The sequence below is a fragment of the Triturus cristatus genome, chromosome 10 (genome assembly GCF_964204655.1).
Source record: "Triturus cristatus chromosome 10, aTriCri1.1, whole genome shotgun sequence".
Taxonomy (NCBI): Eukaryota; Metazoa; Chordata; class Amphibia; order Caudata; family Salamandridae; genus Triturus; species Triturus cristatus.
In genome coordinates this window covers 771,977,575-771,998,554 of record NC_140593.1, presented here as the reverse complement: position 1 = coordinate 771,998,554, position 20,980 = coordinate 771,977,575, and the positions used below count along the sequence as shown (strand labels likewise).

General features: G+C 44.7%; 1 protein-coding gene across 3 annotated transcripts in view; it reads right to left on the bottom strand.

Moving 5' to 3' along the window:
• The window catches only part of GRIN2A (glutamate ionotropic receptor NMDA type subunit 2A), a 1,558,104-nt gene that overhangs the window by 961,453 nt on the left and 575,671 nt on the right, over positions 1-20,980 (bottom strand). The window lies entirely within an intron of this gene.

The following is a 20,980-nucleotide window of genomic DNA, read 5'->3' as shown; positions in this document are numbered from 1 at the left end:
TAGGGGTCCCCAAAGGCACTTTCCGAAAGCAGTTCCATATCGGAAAGACCGAAATAGAACTGCTGTCTTTCCGACATCATCATCCCGACAGCAGATTATGGGACCTTTCCGACGGGCTTCTTGAGCCCATCGGAACTGAGTTGAATTTCCCAGCCAGTTTAAACTCCGACCGCCATCATTGTAGTACGGCGGTCAGAGTTTAGCTTTCTGGCCGGCATTGTAATGAGACCCTTTGTCGTATACTGGCAACATAATAAACTATGAGGCTAAATGCTAAAATCAGTGGAATGAAGCTCATAACATGGTGTTGCATGAATCAATAACATGCACACACACACACACACACACGCACTAGATTAAGACTGTAACGATTTGTGTTTTATTTTCTGTTTCGTACAGCATTGGCATGCTGCAAATCCACTACTTGGGAGCACTATGCCTGCCTTGTACATTAGCAAAGGTGAAGTTCTCAAGAAAAGTGTGGAACCCTTTGACAGTATGTAATCCAGTCTATCTGGAAGGGCGGGTTTGTCCCAGTGGAGCATTCCTCTGGGATGACTTGAGACTGGTCCTTTTTGGGGCTAGGTGTCCTCCCAGAAGAGGGCTATTTGTAGTTCCTTCCCAAATGTTGACAGATTGGGCACTGTTCCAAGGTCTAGGCCCACTGAGTCCAGAAACCCATTCAAAGAAACCTTTGTCTTATATATCTCACTCTGTGTTGCATCTTCAAATCACTGTGTAACCCTCTTTAAAAAAAAAGGCTATAATACTGCATATCCAGGTTACTCAGGATTCGGTTATTCTGATGTGATGACTGGAAATACAGATCTGCAACAAATTTATCCTTTGGCAGAAAAAACTATACAGGTTTTACCAACATATGGTGTGAGGTGTGGTGCAGCGGCCAGGGTGGCTGACTCCGGAACACGGGGGCTCACGGTTCGATTGCCGGCGGCAGGTTAGCCCAGCACCTTGTGACTCTGGGCAATAGCTGGCTTAATCTTCCTAATGGCCCCCAGCACCGGGACACCTCGTCTAAGGTAGCTGCGCGCTTTACAAATGCTAGTATTATTATAAATTATTATATGCTTTAATTTAGCTGATTCAAAGGTGAAATAAACCAACCTGATCAAGATCATGCTTTCATGTTAATATGCAGATATGACTGTCACTGTGCCAGTGGATGCAGGTGTTGGGCAACAGCTCTCATTTTTAGGAACAGGACTCATTTTCCATCAGATTTTGAGACAAAATTAGAGATATAATTGAGAAAAGGAAGAAGGAAGAAAGGTGAAGATAGGAAAATGATGTTAAAATTAAAAAGCAGGGATGAAAAGGAACCTGCAAGATTTAGAAACAGCAAGTGTAGGCAGCGGGAGAGAGAGGCGTGGGTTGGAATCAAGACAAAGAATCCTTGGCATTCAGTCGACTAGGATTCCAGCCCCAGAAATTGAAAATGGGGGCCTGAGTTTGAAGTCTGAGTCATGAAACACACAAACTAGTAACTTTGGACTTATTTTACCCCAATTATTTCATGAAACAGACATTAATCACCAACAGGAACACAGTTATAGAAATGTGTCTTACTCACAGCCAAAGAAAGATCTGTTGTACCGTTTCAATGAGCCTCTTACTTATTTATAGCATAAGAAAGCCAGTTGACAACTTCTTCAGAATATGTGATTTTTCAGAAATGTGCAGGTAAATTACACCTCAATAGCTAAGAGCATAGTTCAACAAAGCAAACATCCATAGAGAATTATAACTTTCGGAGTAGACAAGTTGCACATAAAGTCTAGATGCAAACCATTAAATCACACAAACTTATGAATGGCACATATAAAACATATTCTAATGTGGTTGTAATTTGGAATTCTGTACAAACCTAAATACAAAATCTTGAAAATGTATTTGAACCTTTTACTCTGCTCACAACTTGGCTGTTCAACATTAGATCTCCGGGCCTGAATAAGAGTGTGGCGGTGCTGGAGCAGGGTGGCACGCCACTACCCCACTCCGCCCTGCTAAACTCGACTACCGCTGGCCTCCCAGATTTCGACTAACCTCATAATCTGGCAGGCATTCCCACGGCAGTGCCTTACAAAAAGGAACCTGCAATGAGAACGTCAAAGCCTGTTCCTGCACGGCATGGACTGCGAAGTCCACGCCATGCAGGAAAGGGGGGTGCAAAAAACCAGGGGGTACTGCATGTGCCCCCTTCAATGCATCTCATGGGCTTGAGGCACCTGTAGGGCTCCCCTTGTTTCTTCACGGCCCCCCTTTCCAATGCTGTCTCACCGCTGTGGTTAGGGTGACAGTGAGGAAACTTGTGATGTGCTTGGCAGTGTTGCAGCGGCACCACCAAGCATGTTGCGGCCGCACCAGCACCAGGGATCGTGGATCCCTGGTGTCTATGGCAGTCCTCTCACGGTCTGACCACTGTACTCGTAATGTTATGTTATCAGTTTTGTAAAGCGCAAACAGCTGCCCCCGCAACGGGGCGTCCCGGCGCTGGAACCATAACACAACCAACTGAAACAGGGGGAAGGGAGGGACCTAACAGGGGGGGAAGAGATAGGTTTTAATAGCTCTGCGGAAAGCTAGGATGTTGTCCATGCATCGAATATTGAGGGGAAGGGAGTTCCATAATTTGGCCCCCAGTAGTTTGAAGGAGCGCCCTCCGATGCGGCAAAAGTTAGTGTAGGGTACCATTGCTAGGTGTTGCCCCATGGACCTGAGGTTCCGTTTGGGAGTGTAGGGGGTCAACAGCGAGCGGAGTAGCTCCGGGCCTTCGTTCTTCATGATTTTAAAGGCGAATATGAGGGCTTTGAACTGGATGCGGGCTTCCATGGGTAACCAATGTAATCTGTGAATGGTCGCTCTCGCCGAGCATCTTTTAGGGAGACCTACTATAGCCCTTGCCGCCGAATTTTGTATCCGTTGGAGTCTCTTAACTTCAGTTTTATTAGCTCCTAACAACAAGGCACTCGCGTAGTCCAGTCTGGACAGAATGGTAGATTGTACAATGAGTTGACGAGTTTTTGAGTCAAAATAGCCTAAGATGGGGGTGAGGCTTCTCAGTAAGCCAATGCAGGTTGCGGCAACTTTTTTTGTGTGCGACTGGAAGCTAAGAGCAGAGTCCAGCCACACTCCCAGGTTTTTAGCTAGAGTCTTTGGGGGGGGGTGCTGGGCCCAGTGATTGGGGCCACCAGAGGTCATTCCAGTTGTTACTATTTTTCCCCATTATCAGCACCTCTGTTTTGCCGCCGTTGAGTTGAAGGCAATTAGCCGTCATCCATTTAGCAACGGCGGTCAGACCATCCCTGAATCTAGTGGCATCGGGAGAGGGGGCATGGTTGAGGCTGATGACCAACTGGGTGTCGTCGGCGTACGACACCATTGTGAGGCCCCATTTCTTGGCAACCTCCGCCAGGGGTTGCATGTATAGGTTAAACAAGGAGGGACTGAGGGCAGAGCCCTGTGGAACTCCTTGTCCTATGTTTTGAGGTTGGGAGATAAACGGGGGGGCAGATACCCTAAACGATCTGTTGGTTAGGAATGATCTAAACCATTGGAGTGCCGCGTCTACGATACCTATGTTTTCCAGGCGTTTCAATAGGATGGCATGGGAGACCGTGTCAAAGGCCGCGCTGAGATCGAGTAATATCAGCGCGGCACTTTTGCCGGAGTCCATAATTTCCCGTAAGCTTTCTGTGGAAGTTAGGAGCGCGGATTCCGTGCTATGGCCCGGCCTGAACCCGTGCTGGGAGGGGTCCAGGATGTTGTTTTTCGCCATGTGCTCACTTAGAATTTTGTTAGCGTGGGCTTCCGCCAGTTTCGCGACCCATGGGAGCAGAGAAACGGGCCGGTAGTTTTCCGGTTTAGCGGGGTCTAGGGAGGGTTTTTTTATGATCGGTGTTACCCAGGCCTGTTTCCAGCAGGTGGGGACCGTAGCCGTGGTAAATGAAAGATTAAGGAGTGAGGTCAAGGGTGGGAGGAAGAATTCCAAGGCTTCCAGAAAATGAGTAGGCCTCATCGGATCTGTAGGTGCGCCCGATTTCACCTTCCTACAAAGTTTAGAGAGTTCTTCACCGGAGATGGCGGGTATGCGTGTGAGACTAGAGTCTCCGAGGATGGTAGTGGGAGGGTTGATGTCCTCTGGACTGTCCTGGGTGAAGGCATTGTAAATTTTTTTCACTTTATCCGTGAAGAAGGTAGCTAGGTCTTCACATTGTTGCGTGGAGGTAATGTGAGAAGCCGGCTTATTTCCGTTTTGTAGTTTTTGCACGATTTGGAAGATCGTTTTCGTGGGGTTAGGGCTAGCATTTATCTCAGTGGCGTAGAAGGCAGCACGGGCTACCCGGATTGCCTTGTGATACGTTCTGAGAGTGGTCAAATATGCGTCTTTGTCCTCCTGCTTGTACTCCTTTCTCCATTGTCGCTCCATTTTTTTACAGACTCTCCTCATTGTTTTGAGGTTCTCATTGTACCAGGGATTGGAAGGGGTGCTACGCCCTTTGGTCCACTTCGCTGGAATAATGGCGTCCAGTCCCTTGGTAATCCAGTTCTGGAAGGACATATATGATTTCTCAATATCATCTATATCCTCCAGGTTAGGTCTCCCCAAACTCGCTGCAAGGTCACATTGTTGGAGTTTGTGCCAAGGTCGTTTTAGGCAGGAAGTTGGAGACTTTTTTATGGTGGAGTGGTTATTAGGGATGGAGAAGGTTACTAGTGAGTGGTCCGTCCAGGCCATGGGTATAGGATCATCCGCTCTGGCCTCTGGAATGTTCGTAAACACTGGGTCCAGCAGATGGCCCGCAGCATGTGTTGGGGTTCGGACAAGCTGAATTAGCTGAAGAGCAGCTAGGTCTGCTGTCAAGTTGCTGATTTTAGCATCTGATGAATTGTCTATATGGAGATTGAGATCTCCTAAGATTGTGAAGTTGGCCGAGTCAGTAATCATAGCGTGTGTTACCTCAATGAGCTCTTCCGTGAATTTCGTGGAAGGCCCCGGCGGTCTGTAGATAAACAGGCCTGAAAAAGTGCAATTTGGATTAGTGGAAATTTTGAAGCGTGCGCATTCACAGTCCGCAATGCTTTCCTTTAGAAAGGAGCAGGTGAAGGGGGATCTGTGGATGGCGGCGATGCCCCCTCCTCTTGAATCTCTGTTAATACAGGTCATAGCAAACCCATCCGGTATAGCAAGATTGGGGATACTGGTTAGTTCATCTTTAAGCCAGGTTTCACTCAGAAACATTATGTCTGGGTTCTCATCCATTAATAGCGTTCTTACCTCCGCATGGTGTTTGACCAGGGATCTAACATTGAGCTGCATGATGGTAAGTGACGTTTCCTTCCTTTTGTTCTCTTTCTGGCTGATATGGCGTGGTGCAGATAAGACCAGGTTACAGCTTTTACAGTGGAGGGCGGTACGACCAATGCAGCCCTCTAGCTTGTCGCATCTCAGGCCAGGGTTGAGTGACCACAGTGTATCACTGTCGTATACGTATGACTTTTGGGAAGGGGGTCTGGCGAGAGGCGAGGACTTGGCGAAGACGGGCTTGCCTTAGGCGTGCCTTCGGCGCGCAAACGGCGCGCCCGCTGCGCCCGTCCGCTGCGCGTCCGGTGAATGCACATCCTTAAAGGTGGGAGAGGGGGAGGGTGGGCGTGGCCTGCAGGTAGGCGTGGCCTCTGTTCCTCGCCGGTAATGGCGGCAGAACTGTTTGTTTTGGCGGAATCGGTGCAGCGAAGGGGTCGCTGTTTAGGCGTACTTCTAGCCCAAAAGGAGGTGCCTGAAGGGTGAGTGCGCAGTTAAAATGCAATTTTTTATCAGTGACACAAAATACAAATTTTTAAAAATATTTCGTCCTCTCCCGGCATATGGTGGTCAGACCACTGGTGCAGCAGTCCCCGACTGCCACCGCACCTCCAGCGTGAGTCTGGCAGTCCTTTGGACCGCTACACTCATAATCTGGCCCTAAGGCACTTTTGAATTTGGATTGGGAATGTTATTTCAGAAATACATAATTAAACTATCCAGAAATAATGCATATATTGCTTGAACAGAATAATTTATTTAAAAAATTGAGACATCTGCCAAACAACCAGCCCTTCTCCTTTTGCCACATTTATTTATTTATTTATTTTAGTATTTTATAGAGCGCACAGCTACCTCCAACGGAGGTGTCCCGGCGCTAAAACATTGTTGCAGAAGGATCAGGGGATTTAAAGAGGAAGGTTAAATGAAATCAAAAGACGGGAAAAAAGCCAGGTTTTTATTTTTTTCCGAAATAGGGGTTCTGACGTCAAAAATCTTAGTTCTATGGGAAGCTGATTCCATAGTTTGGAGGTGGCTACTGCCAGGGACCTACCTCCTGTACGTGTAAGACGAAAACGAGGGCAAATCATAAAACGGAGATGATTGGACCTGAGGTTTCGTGATGATTGTGAAAATCGCAATCTGCGACGAAGGTAAAAAGGGCCTCGATCCGAGAGGGATCTAAAGGCTAGAGTTAGAACTTTGAATTGGATGCGTAATTTTACTGGGAGCCAGTGAAGTGCAACCAGATGGGGAGAAATGGAGTGGCAATAAGGGATATTGCGAATTAGCCTGGCTGAAGCATTCTGAACTTTTTGTAATTGATTAATGAGGTAGGTAGGAGCACCTACGTACAGACTGTTGGCGTAGTCTAGATGTGCGGTGATAACTGGACTACAGTTTTACGGGAATCCAACGGTAAGTAGGGAATGATTTTTTTTATCATACGTAGCTTCCCGAAACAGGCTGAGGTAACTTTATTGATTTGAGTCTTACAGGAGAGGGAGGTGTCAAATTGAAATCCTAAGTTACGGGCGGCTAGAACCGATTCCGGGGGGGGATTGAGTTCAGTCGGCCACCAGAAATTGGAGGGTAAAGGAGATTTTTGATTAAAAAATAAGACTTCAGTCTTATCTGTATTAAGCTTAGGATTATTGGCAGACATCCAGGAGACGATGTTAAGCATACAGAGGCGGAAGCTGGTAAATGCTTTTTCAGTGTGGTCTTTAAAGGAGAACACCAATTGGGTGTCGTCCGCGTAAAAAGTAACTTTGACGCCACAGGATTCTACTACATTTGCCAGAGGTTTGAGATAAACATTAAAAAGGAGTGGGCTAAGGGCAGAGCCCTGCGGCACACCCCAAATCAGAGGTTTTTTAGAGGAGAAAAAAGAATCCAGCATCACTTGTTGTACTCTGTTAGTAAGAAAAGATTTTACCCATGATAGAGGTGAGCCACCAATGCCTACTTCTTGCAGGCGAATTAAAAGTTTGTCATGGGAAATGGTATCGAATGCCGCGGATAGGTCGAGGAGTACCATCATGGCCTCCTCTCCCCTAGCATTCTCGAATCGACTCAGAAACCTCAAGTAGAGCTGACTCAGTACTGTAGTCTGGTCTGAAGCCAGATTGGGTATCGTAAAGTAGAGAGTTAGATTCCAGATAGTGGGACAGTTGTTTTTGGACGATTTTTTCAAGAACTTTTGCCGGCTTGGGTAAAAGTGATATCGGTCGATAATTATTTAAACAAGTGTGATCCATGCCGGATTTTTTCTGGATAGGAATAAGGACTGCGTGTTTCCAAACGGGAGGAACAACTCCGGTTAATAGAGAAGAATTCCAGATGTCAAGTAAGGGGTCAATAATTAGGGGAGCCTCTTCATTCATAATAAAGGCAGGGGCAGGGTCCAAAGGGGAGCCCGATTTACATTCCAAAAATACCTTCAAGGCGAGCTCTTTGGTAAGAGGTTGGAATGCAGTGAAAGTTTGCTTGCAGTTGGGGCGGGATCTTCAGTGAAGTCAGAACTATTCTGAAGAATAGATGCAGCGATGTTTGCAATTTTTTCTGCAAAAAAGATAGATAGGTTTTCACTCAGTGCTTGGGACATGGGAACTGGAGTGGATAGGGCACTAGGATGAGTGAAATCTTTCACTATATTAAATAGGGCTTTGGTCGAGTTTTTTGCTTTGGCAATAGAATTTGAAAAATAGGTACTCATGGAGTCGCGTTTAAGTTTGCGGAACTCTTTGAGGCCTTGACGATAAAGGGCTTTGGCACCTCGATCATAGTCCTGTCTCCACCGTCGTTCCAACTTTTTGCACATGCTTCTGTGTGCCCGTAATTCTGATGTGAACCATGGGGCCGATGGTTTTTGTCTGCGAGAAGTAAGAGTTTGTAAAGGCGTAACTTTGTCAATTGCAGACGTTAAATCACTATTTAGAATAAGCACCGCTTCATTGAGATCGTCCGGAAGGAAAGTCAAATTGTTATGGTAGCTCTGCGCTAGGGCAGTAGGAATAAGTTTGTGCCATTTTCTGCCCTGAGTCCTGATCATAGAATTTTGTTTGACAGGTTGGGTCACAGGTAGATCAAATGGTATTAAAAAGTGGTCAGACCATGACAAAGGTAGGGGGGGATGAATTATTAATTTCTCGCAATTCGAGAAAATGAGGTCCAGGGTATGACCTGCAATATGAGTGGGGCCAATTACTTTTTGCATCATGTTTATGTTTTGCATAGATTCGAGAAGTTGAGTTGCGTGATTACAGCTCTTTATATCAACATGGAGGTTGAAGTCTCCCAGTATCAAAAAGTGGGGGTGTTTAAGGGAGAGGTCGGCCGCAATTGCCAACAGCTCAAGTATAGTGGGTTGAGAAGTGTGCGGTGGATTATAAACCAAAATACCTGAGGAAATGGCTGATGAGGAGTCTGTAATTGAGAAATATGAGGCTTCGATGGGCATAATATTTAAAATTCTTCTCGAGGTGATTTTCAAATGATTCTTTAGAATCACCGCGATTCCACCACCTGTTTTGGAGCCTTCTCGACTTAGTCCCATAAAGCTATCACCAGAAGGTATGGCAAGGGCAATATCTGGGATGGAGGAGTCTTTGATCCAGGTTTCAGTTAGGAATAATACATCCCAGGATGTGGTAGACAATAGGAGCCATTTGTCATTTGCGTGTCTGGGAAGCGAGCGGCAATTCACCAGACCCATGGAGTAAGTGTTGATGAAGGAGGACTGATTGGGAGCGACTTCATGGTTCGTAATGCCACTCCAGTCGGGGCATAAGGAAAAAGAACAATTGTGACATTTGTGCACAAAAGGACTGGGTAAAGGGAAATTGCAAATAGAGGGAAACGAACAGGAGATCTTACCTAGATCAAGTAACTGTGATTTGGTCCACGTTACTCTTTGAGGGAGAGGAAGACTGTCAGCATGGCTGGCCCTAGGCACGGAGCTGGCGCGGAGCGGGCGCAGACGGGCGCAGACGGGCTTGCCTTTGGCGCGCCAGCGGCGCGCCCGCTGCGCGCGTCGGCTGCGCGGTCGCCACCTCCGCCCCTTTTGAGTCAGGAGGCTGGGAATCCCCGTGGTAGCTGCACCGCTGACCCTCGCCTCCCAATATGGCCACCGCCCCGGAGTATTGAACACAACTCCGTCCCAATGCCAAATTAGAACACCTCGCAAGTTTAAATAAAACTAAGATGTGCAAATCGGCAAGTGTTCATGAATATAACAATTTAAAAACACAAGACGACGAACAAAGTGCCGCTTGCTCCTAAAATGAATAAATGTGCAAAATAGGTGAGATTATTAAAAGCTGGTTATTTAAAACAGGTAAAAACTAGCAGAACGCTAGGCACCCCACTAATTCTTCTGTTAAATGATTCTAACGCGCGGTCGCCACATCCGCCCCTTTTGAGTCAGGAGGCTGGGAATCCCCGTGGTAGCTGCACCGCTGACCCTCTCCTCCCAATATGGCCACCGCCCCGGAGTATTGAACACAACTCCGTCCCAATGCCAAATTAGAACACCTCGCCACATGAATCCTAATCAGATTTTGTGAATGAAGAGGCGAATTACCCTATTCCCTCAACCTGCATAAGGGACTTGCTAGATGAGCTTAGTAGACATGTAGGTCCTAAAAAGTTACGACGAATGATCTTTTCCTAGGCTCTGACACTTTTCGGAGATGCATTAAATATAATCCTTATTATATCAAAATATACCGTCCATATTGTCATAAAATAAGCATCTGAAGTATATCCGTATCGGCCAACTCCGAGTCTCGTTATGAAGTGCGTGGTAATCCTGATCCATCCATTACCCAGAGTTACCATCCAACTCCAGAGAGTTATCAGTCAAGTCCAGATTACTAGATGTGTTGTACCCACGCTGATCTGTGTAGAGGTGGGCGAACCAACAAATTAACAGGGAGAGCCAGGCCAGAGCCAAGTCAAAAGTGTGGATGGGCTCTAAGAGCTCGTGCATAAGCTGTACCCTAAAAATAGTAGCCAAATAAATGATGCAACAAATGTCATGTGAAAGTATGATAGTCTCTTTCCAAGGAAGAAAAAAGACATTTCTTTAACATGCTTTCACCATAATACATCAGATTATTTGTGTACAGTGCACGTCCTGAAGCCACATGTTGGCAGGCACTCTCATATATCTTATAGTGAAGAAAAAGGAGGCTATATAAAATGTAATATTTGCAAGGATCACAATATTTTGTCAAGCAGGGCAGCCAGGATTGTTAACAGGTTTTCTGGTTTCACATTATGCAATGAACCCACTAGGCAGCTACCTCTTTCTCTTCTTTTTACCACCAAAGGTTTATGCTTAGTTTTAAATTCTTGGAACATGATGTGTGATGGTACAGCCTGGGTGGAAGGCAGAAGCCACATTAAGGTTTGACTCGTTTTGGGCTCCAGGGTCCAAGAGGACCTTGAGCTGAACCAGAGCCAGGCCGTCGGCTAGAGCTTGACTTCAGCCTTAAGGGGGTCGCCGACGTCTAGATCGGCGGAGTTTCACCTAGAAACTCCACCTGATGCAAGCAGGCGAAGGATCTATGTACAACAGGAGGGAAATTATACATGAACTGTGAGATTTGTTAGCAGAATTACTAATTCCACGGCATTTCCCCCTTTCTAGAGGCAGTGGCGTAGCAAGGAGAGGCGGGGGGGGGTGGATAGCCCCAGTCGGCCTAAGTTTTGGGGGCAGCAGACTCTCCTCCCCTCTGTCATACTTGTGGCAGTCGCAGGGCGGCAAGCGCATTAATCGTCAGCACCCCCCATTCCTCACCCCGCTCTTGCAGCCACCGCGGGGCGGTAAACATAGGGATCGCCACGGGCTGTACCACTGTCTACTCTAGAGGGTCCCTCAGGGTCCCACTTGTAATCCACGCTAATGCTGGTCCAACACCATTTTCTGACAAATAAAGTCAAATTGAGAAAGCACTTCAAAGAACCAATGAGCTAATGCATTCATCTTTCCATATTTCTGGTGTAGCAGATGACTTGCCTACCTTAAATGAATTGTATTGCCAGGTGCACACATGAACAAACTGATTAATTCACAGCTGCCACCTGCAAGGCGGGCCTGCTTATGAAACACTCTGCGTTTCAGAGGACACAATCTGCTGATTGGAATTTAGAAGGATTTCAAGTGTTAACAGGAAGAAAGTAGTCGGGCTCTTAATCCGATTAATTGATAATCATGACAAAAGCACGGAACAATGGAAGGGGCGTAGAATTGTACTCTCATGTGTCCTTGATAAGGAGTGCCTCTTTAGACTGCAGTTAGTGACGCCTTAGATGACACCTGTTTGTGCAGTCGTCACAATTACAAGTAGAGAAACAAGCATTGCATCCTCCATTTTTCCCCCGTTTTAATTTTGACTATTGCGAAAAACAAGATTTTCATAACTGCGAAACCTGCGAAAATGTATCACGAGAAAAACTCTCTGTAAATTCTGGAGCATGGAGATTTGGATGGATAGAGCACCAACATTTGCTCGTTTTATCCGATTTTCTAGCGGGCAAATTCTGAACTAGTGTTATTTATTTCGCCTTGTGAATTTCAAACCCCAGGATGTCGGATTTAAGACACATAGCACCGTGTCCTCGAGGTCACTCAGAGCAGAGTCCTAGTCTTTGATTGGATTGATTAAAGGTAATCAAAAAAACTTTAGTCAGATATCCTGAAACGTTGTTCACAAACCTGATAACTCTAATGTATGGGCCTCTAAGAATGTATCCAAATTATTTCATACATTTTGATAGGCATTGCACGCCTATTGTTATTTCTGGGAACCTCTTTCTAGGTTTACTCGTCTTAATACTAACCCCGCATGTTAACTCAGTCCTGTAAGTTCTGTCCTTCCAGTTCTAGTGGCCAACTCTATTAGTTAGGCTTGCAACGAGAATGATAAAAAAAAACACGAGTAAAAAATAATAATTGTATATAGTTTTTTAAAATATAAGTTCAGTTAAATTAACTATCTGATTCCTCTGATCTGTGTAATGACCCTTTCTGTAACCCTAAAAACCAGCATCTATCCTACATCTTGTTTTAAAATTCATCTGTTGGTCCTATATACAATCAGTCCTTTCCTTCAAATGTCCTAACATTCCTTGTAAATACCTTTCTATCTGATGTCTTACTCCCGTCCTCTGCTCTTTAAATCTGGCTTCCAACCTGCCCTGATAATGATTTCCTTCATATCTGCAACTTTCTCATTGGACCATCTTTTTTTAAATATCTCTTTATTAAAAATGTACAACAGCTTACTGAGAGATGAGATACCACCAAGTATCCAGTCTCATAGCATAAGTGGAGATGTCATTGTATTATGACTGCTATATAACCAGTGCCTGAATTTTATTCCTAAGAAATAAGGACAAACATGTCCAATTTATTCACTTGACATCAGGGGCCCTATTATGTATAGGGCACACATTCCCTGTTTGCGCCCGGCGCACCTTAAAACAGGTGCGTCGTGGGCAAACAGGGAGAGTGCGTTCAGATACATAGAGTGCAATGCCCTCAGGGCAGCTGCAAACGCGCGCTGCCCTGGGGGCAGCGCATTCATGTTAAAAATTTAGCAGTTTTGAAGCAGCCACTCTGTGTTTCACTGTGCAGGCAGCAACCCGCCTGCACTTTTAAAGGGGATTAGAGATCCCCTTGCAGGCGGGTGCAGTGAGTGACAGCATCTGCCTGCAAGAGGGTGCCTGGGGGTCTATAGGATCCCCTTTCCCCTCTTCAGAGGGCTGCTATCAGGGGCACACTGACAGTGCGCCACCTTTTAGGTGGCACAGTGTTTGTTTGCCCCCAACAGCTTCTTTGTCTTTGCGTACGCATCTATAATATGGCGTGGGCACCAAGGCAAAGGGATTCCCTCATTTGCATGGGGCCACGCCCGATGCAAATGAGAGAACATCCTCTTGGGAAAGCGCTGGTGCTGTATGTGCGCCAGCTCTTTCAGTATTACAGAAGGGGCAGCACAAGCATCTGTGGCCCCTTATGTAATATCAAAGTGCCCAGGGGGCACTTTGCGCCCCGAGGGCACTTTGTGCCCCGAGGACACTTTGTGCAATACGGCCCCTGGTATTTTCACCTAACAAAAATGAGAGGACAAGTAGAACATCACAGTCCATAACACATAGTTCTGGTACAGTATTATATAAGCTATATGAAACACTTTAATGTGAGGAGTTTCCACCAGGCCCCCCTGATTGATGTGTTATTAGCAGGTGATCATAGTGTTTATACTAGCATTGCATACTTATTGATCATTGCTTTTCCCGCTCTTTTCCATCCTCTCTACACACCATTATTATATGCAGTTCTTCATGTTAGTTTTGGACTCAATTGCTCATTATATAGCATCCCATTCAGTGTATGTCACACCTTGTCTCTTTGTCACCCCTAGTCAAGGTGATCCACAAAAGTCACCAAATTAACCTGTGCTTACCCCTCTGGCAGCTTGGCACAAAACAGTCAGACTTAATTTAGAGGCAATGGGTAAAGTATTTATGCAGCACAATCACCGTAATAAAGTGAAAACACAACACAAGGAAAAGCCCAAACAAATTTTAAAAATGGATTACATGTTAATAAATAAATACAATACCAGCACTACAGCACTACAAAAATCCAATCAGTAGAACTGGAAATATTCAATTTTAAAGTGTTTAAGTGAAAATAGTGGCTAAAAGCAGAAAGCGCCACTCGCAGTTATCTGGTAGCGCTAGACCAGGGGAAAGTCAAAAATGAGGGTGAATTTGATGGAGTGCGGGTCAGATATAGGGACGACGTTAATCCCACTGAAGAGCTACCTTCAAAGTCCGGTGCGAAGAGTTCTGTTTGTATTGGAGGAGTTCGCTTGCATCAGGGAGCGCTTTGTGGATAGTTGTTATTGTAGCACAAAGTGAAAATAGTGGCTAAAAGCACAAAGTGCCACTCGCAGTTATCTGGTAGCGCTAAACCAGGGGAAAGTCAAAAATGAGGGTGAATTTGATGGAGTGCGGGTCAGATATAGGGACGACGTTAATCCCACTGAAGAGCTACCTTCAAAGTCCGGTGCGAAGAGTTCTGTTTGTATTGGAGGAGTTCGCTTGCAGCAGGGAGAGCTTTGTGGATAGTTGTTACTGTAGCACAAAGAGCCAGTCAGGTATTGCTGACTGTCGTGGCGGGTGCGTCACGTTGGCAGTCACCGGGGACTATTGTTGCTGTAGCGTGGAGCGCAGAACTCATTTTGCTCGTCATTACTGGCAGTCACAGAAGTTCACAAAGCAGGTCTCACTAGAGCTTCGTGCTGGAGATTGTTGTGGGTAGCAGAGTCTCAGGGAGAAAGGGCTCATTCTGCTTCACAAACAGCCCACTGCAGCAGGTCACTTGGGCAGTTGCAGGGAGGGCTCTGGAGCTTAATGTGTCCCTGTAGCTCACACAGGCAGTATGCCAGCATACCCTTGAACTGAGCAGCAGTGAGCCCCGACCTCTCTGACAGTTCTCTAATAGCTTTAAGCATCTTTCAATGAATTCCCTGTGCGATGCCAAGATGGCAAATATCTTGCCTGCAGCGTCAGATATGTGCGGGCGCTGATAAACACACCCTAGATGACCTGCGCAGCCTACATGTACGGCAAAGATATCGCTCACCTTCTGCTCAACAACTGGGATTGGTCTTCTGCGTTATACGAAGGGGAAAACTTACTAATTTGTCATGCAATGCAGTGCAGTAATCAAAATTGTGGCTTTGCACACAAGGAACAACAGAGCTCAGAACCATGCCTACTGAGATTGGTCTGTTGCTGCTGTCATCTCCTGTGCCAGCACTTTGATTAGGCTGCCTTGTGTGACACACAGCTTCCCACCATGGTGCAGAGGTGAGTGCACACTGTCTAGCATAGTAAATTGCTGAAAGTATAGCTTGGCAATACAAAGTCCTATGCCTAGACACATTTCAGAAGAATCCCATACACTGGATGTGTGTAGTTCGGCACAGATGAAACGTGTGCCTTTTTTAGAGGAATAACGCCTGCTTCAAGAAGTCCTTAATGTTTGATGCAAATCCAAGTGTGGCTGTCTTTGTAGATTGAGCTATGCATCAAAATCTATGGGTGTATGTGCTGATCTGCACAAGTAACTCCCCCTGATGCAAAGCGACGTAAAGCATCACAAAGCACTCTGCTGAAAAAAGGGGACCTTTCCAGTGCATAATACTGTTAGTACTGGAAAATAAATACAGATGTGTCAAATTGCATCACCAAAACCGAATAGGCCAAGGTGATAAAGGAGCTTATCCCTCATGTGTAGCTTATGCAGGCTTTTAGACGAAGGAGCATTGAGGAACTGCTTGCATAACTTAATTTGTTTCACTCCCAAGATCAGAAGACTAAACATCTTGAAATTAAAACTTGACTGGGTGAAGTATATCATTTTAAATGTCTCATAACTTTGAAACAAATTAAGATATTTTGGACAGATTGAGCTGTTGGGACCAAAGCTATGTCAACTTCAGAAAATGTTATTGATAGAGTTTCTCATGCCATACTTATTAGGCCCAAATAAATATTTTAGAGTAGATGTAAGGTTGCGGATCCTAGCATGTCAGCTTAATTTATGACGCATAGCCAGTTCTGGGGATATTTGAAGCTGTCAGCATAATATCCTACAACAAACCCACTCAGCTAATCAAATATGTAACTGGGTAGTGGGGTTTTATTCCCTTACAAGTGGTTGCGGGAGACCATCCTTCATGTGAAAACTTTGAGGTTTTGAGTGCAGCTTTAGAGACATAGAGTTGGCACAGTTGTGATAAACAATCCATTATAACCAGCCGTGGCCCGTGCAGGTAAGAGCGGTCCATTATAACCAGCCGTGGCCCGTGCAGGTAAGAGCGGTCCATTATAACCAGCCGTGGCCCGTGCAGGTAAGAGCGGTCCATTATAACCAGCCGTGGCCCGTGCAGGTAAGAGCAGTGGGGCCGGGTTGGGGGATTTCGACAGACGACGACTTGGGAAAATTAAATAAATAATTACATTTCCCTCGTCATCGTCCGTCAAAATCCCCCCAACCCGGCCACACCGCTCTTCCCTGCAAGGGCTGCTGCTGAGTATAACACCAATCGGTCTGAGAAAGCTTCAATCACAAAATGATTATGGACACCACTCTATGTACAAGAGTTGTGTAAACTTTGTGAAATAATGTATATTCGATAATCTAACCCCAGGCTTCATGATCCCTCATCCTTTCAATTTGTATTTGCGAGTCATCAGTTTAATTATTATATCAATATCTTTTATTACTGCTGCAAGTGACACTGCTTAATTCTAGCCCTGTAACCACTGTGCTTTAGCCTGGTAATTACATAACTGTGTTAGCTGGAAGGAAATTACATTCTGCCTTCACATCATATTAGATCCATCCTCTTTTGATCTATTTCACTATCCATGGTTTAACAATTATTAAATAGGATTCCCTAATACATTTAGTTGCTAAAAGGAAGCACTGATGTCATAGGCGTAGGAACTGTTGTCACTGATTATTAAATAACGGGTAAAGATATGCCTTAAAATCCACTGCAGTAGCTAGAAAATATGTCTTAATAATAAAGCTGATAAAAAGGATGCTCAACTTTAAGTCAAAAAAAGAGAACAACTTATCATGCAGGGTTGGCAGAGCCACTATTGACTTATGCAAAACACCCTCAGAATGAATTATGCTTTTAACCCAGTATCTGATCTGAAGTTTCATTGTAAGGAAACGGCCTGACAGTTGTTCATGCCATTTCAAAATCCTTTAGTATGTGCTTTAGGGTTGCGTAAATCTGCTCCACATGTCTATGGGTTGTCAGTTAAACTTTGTTGGCATACTAATCAAGTACTCAAACCCCAGTGTGCTGTGCATAACCAAAGAAGTTAAGGTAACATCAATAGAGTACCATAGTAGGTAATAGGACAGGAGGAATATTTTATTTTCGGGCCCTCATCCACCCAGATGGGTGGCATGCTTCACCATCGGGCTAGTTCCTAGTTGGGCTGGAGCTGGAATGCCCAACGGGCCCCAAAGTAGGGGCTGTTTGGTGGAGGTCTTTTTCTCAATGTGCCAGCAATAGTGAAATGAACTTGGTAACCTTCAAAAGCTCTTCGCTAACTGAACCTGTAGATTGGTGGATGTGAAATTAAAATGAAGTAAGGTACACCTCAATACCCACATAGAGAATCATCCAAGTATTTGCTCATTAGGTATCTGATTATATCTCTTTATTATCCCCGATCCCGGGACCGTGGAGCTGCTGTAGGTCATTGGCAGTATCTGCGCTTAGTAGATGGTATGCCTGTGGGTGCCCTAGGTTCCCACTAGTCCCAAGGGACCTGATTCCAGTGAGAATTGGGTCAGGTTTAGGTTGGGTATTTCCGTCTACATAAAAAAAGTATAATCAGATACCTAATGAGCACATATTTGGGTGGCTCTCCATGTGGGTACACTTTATTGATTTGATTAAGGACCCACTAGATGTAGCTTAGGTTCCTTCAGTCCTGCTAAATTGCCATAGATCTGTTGAGACTAATCAGGCAAGAAACATGTTGACCATTGAGGCGAAGACTGGGGAACATTACTCCCTAGTATTTTCCTGCTTTGTATTTAACCCTTAATAGAGACCCCCGGAATTAAAGTACTTATGGAGAGGTACCTTAGTTAATTTTGATTTCACGTCTGCCACTTTTTTTTAGAGTTTTATGTAGCGCGAACTAGACCTGAGGCATCAGAGCGCTTTACATGAGCACCAATTTCATTACAGAAGGACACATTCATTTTTGTTAGGCATGGGGAAATTAAATGATTTGCCCCAGAATCACAGGATGTTAAACGTAGTTGCCGAGACTCAAACTCAGTTCTCCAGCTTCGAAGTCGACCGTTCTAGCCGCAGGGCTACATCCTCTCCCCACTCAGCCACTCTACAGGTTCAGTTAGCAAAGAGCTTCTGAAGGTTACCAGGTTAATTCCACTACTGCCATTGAGAAAAAGATCTCCAGCAAGGAGCTCCTACATAGGGGTCTGTTGGGTATTGCAGCACTGGCCCAATGAGGAGTTAGCTCTATGATGAAGCATGAGACCCGTATGGTAGACAAGGGCTCTTGCCCAAAAAATTAAGTGCTCTTCCTGTCCTATTAACTAGTATGATACTCTATTGGCGTTACTTAGCTTCTTTCGTTAAGAAAGCACACTGGATTTGAGTATTGCTGTAGTAGGGAGTATGTGTGCTGGACCTTAATTACTCTCAGTCACTCTATTTTGTTTATGATAATCAAATATCAATGAAACACATTTGGTGCAAATTCATGTAATATTTTTTGTGTGATATGTTTTATAGATCCTAATTTTTATTCAATGGAAGTTGGTCTCTAATTCAATAAACTCTATATTTCACAGATATTATACTGTATAGGACAAACATTGAGAATTAAAGTATCCTTGTGAAATATGGAATCTATCTATCTATCTATATATGTATCTATCTATATATTATACACTGGAAGTCACCACAGTATAGTTATAGTTAGGTCCGGGTTTCCATATAAAGATTTTATTTTTGCTAATAACTGTGGCACCGGTTGATGAAGCTGTGTAAACGTTTCCAGAAAAAAAGGTTCATCTACCTCTTTGCCGATTTTGAAAGTTGAGCCCCAATCTAATTTGCTGAACTATACAGAAAAAAATGCCTGAATGGAACTTCACCAAATTTGGCAGAAAGTTAGATATTTGCTTAGAAAGCACACTTTTGTGACTTGGTGTAACTTGGATCAGCAGCTTTTGAGAAATTAGTATTTAAAAAGGTACTTAGGTTGGGCTTGAAGGGGTTAAAAAGTTGGGTAGATCTGGATGGTTGGTCTCAGGAGAGTCCAATTGAACCGATCATTAAAAAAGTAGGGCTTTCTGATTGGCTGAGGGAGTTTTTCTCCTGTTGGCCATTTCAGTACCATGGGAACCAACATTGCAGAACTCAGGGTGTCAGTCCCCATGTCCTGAAAAATATATATTTTTAAATGCATATGGGGCAGGGTAGAAACACCCCATCAAGCACTAGGGAGGGGGATCCATAGGTACACACCCCACCTCTGAGCTTACAATGATGTCTTTTTTCCAGGCCGCCGGTACCACTGAACTTCCATTCTGGCTCTCCAGTGAGGTACTGCGGTATTCCCGCGAGAGCCACAGTACCATCTCCAACCCCATGGTACAATGGTAGCATGCAAACTTCAGGGAAGCTTGCATGGTACTGTGTAACCATGGGGTGGGAGCATATTGCGTTACTCTGAGTATCACAGTACTTAAAAAATAATTTAAAAAAAATAATGCAGGTTCACGCTTGTGGGGGTTGGGTACCGCCCAGACCCTGCAGCTGACCCCTGCTGCACATGCCAAAGGCTGTGTGCAGCTGGGGGTTCACTGCCAGCAGGGTTTGGGCATAGGACCTTTTACCAGAACTATAATGTGGAAGCCATAAAGTAGGAGTGGTCCAAAAGTTACATTTGCCTCTTTTAAAAAAAACCCTCATTTTATTTTTTTTTAAATGCAACAGAACGGGTATTACTGGCATAGATCAATACAAATCCGCTATCCTCTGATTGTCTGACAATCACAGAAAATGTTCTGTTGCAGCCACCATCACCCAAAAATGTGCATGAGTACTGTGTGGGGAAAATGATGAAAGGAAGAAGGGCATAAGGTGGAAAGGTGAACCTACTTTTCCACCTAGCCAATGTGATGGCCACAAAGCGACCTATGAAAATAATATAAAAATCTTAAATGATTTTTACCACAGGATTTATATGAACATGGCATTTGGTGTATGACTTATGGTTTGCATGACTAGTGCGAGTTATGGATTATGGTCCTAACCATAATTTTCTAATGTCAGTGGTTTTTCGGTTTTAGTTCATAAAAATTCATGCACTTGCGTGTTTTATAAGTGAATTTCTACTTTTTAAAAATATATTAAAGCTATCCATAACTTCATTTTAACCTTTGTTATTTTTCAGTGAAAAATATAAATATATTCTTGTTTAATTATTGTAACAAATTTAACACTGGCTGTCACATACTCAAATAATGTGACTAGTGTTCTGTAAAAGTCTTTATTTCACTATATTGTTTCTACAATCTGGGTGTTTCATCTTCCTTGCTGCTTGTGGAAAGGTGCATGGTGTGGTAGTACAAAAAATGTGAGTGTGCATCTTTTGGCAAATTAATCTGCAGAAATAATGACTGCAATTAGGAGCAATTAATTTACGTAGGAATAATTTATGGTAGCATATTTAATTTGTCGCAGTGTTGCTCAACAGTGCATTTCATCTCTCGTCCTTAGAGCCAGAATCCCAGCCTTGGACAATAAGGGGCAGATTTACAATTCCTGGCGCATCCCTGCAAATCAGCAGGGATGCGCCAGGAAACTTGCGAAATGCATCACAATCCTTGCACCACCACGGATGCGCCGCATTTTCAATGCCGCGCATCATGGCGCAAGGAAATGCAGATGCGTGTTGCATCTGCCGTCCTAACGTTGGCGCAGTGATGGAGTTGTGTCGCGGGCGCGACGCAACTCCAGCACTGTGCCAACCCGGCCTATCTTGCACATGGTGTGTCACACC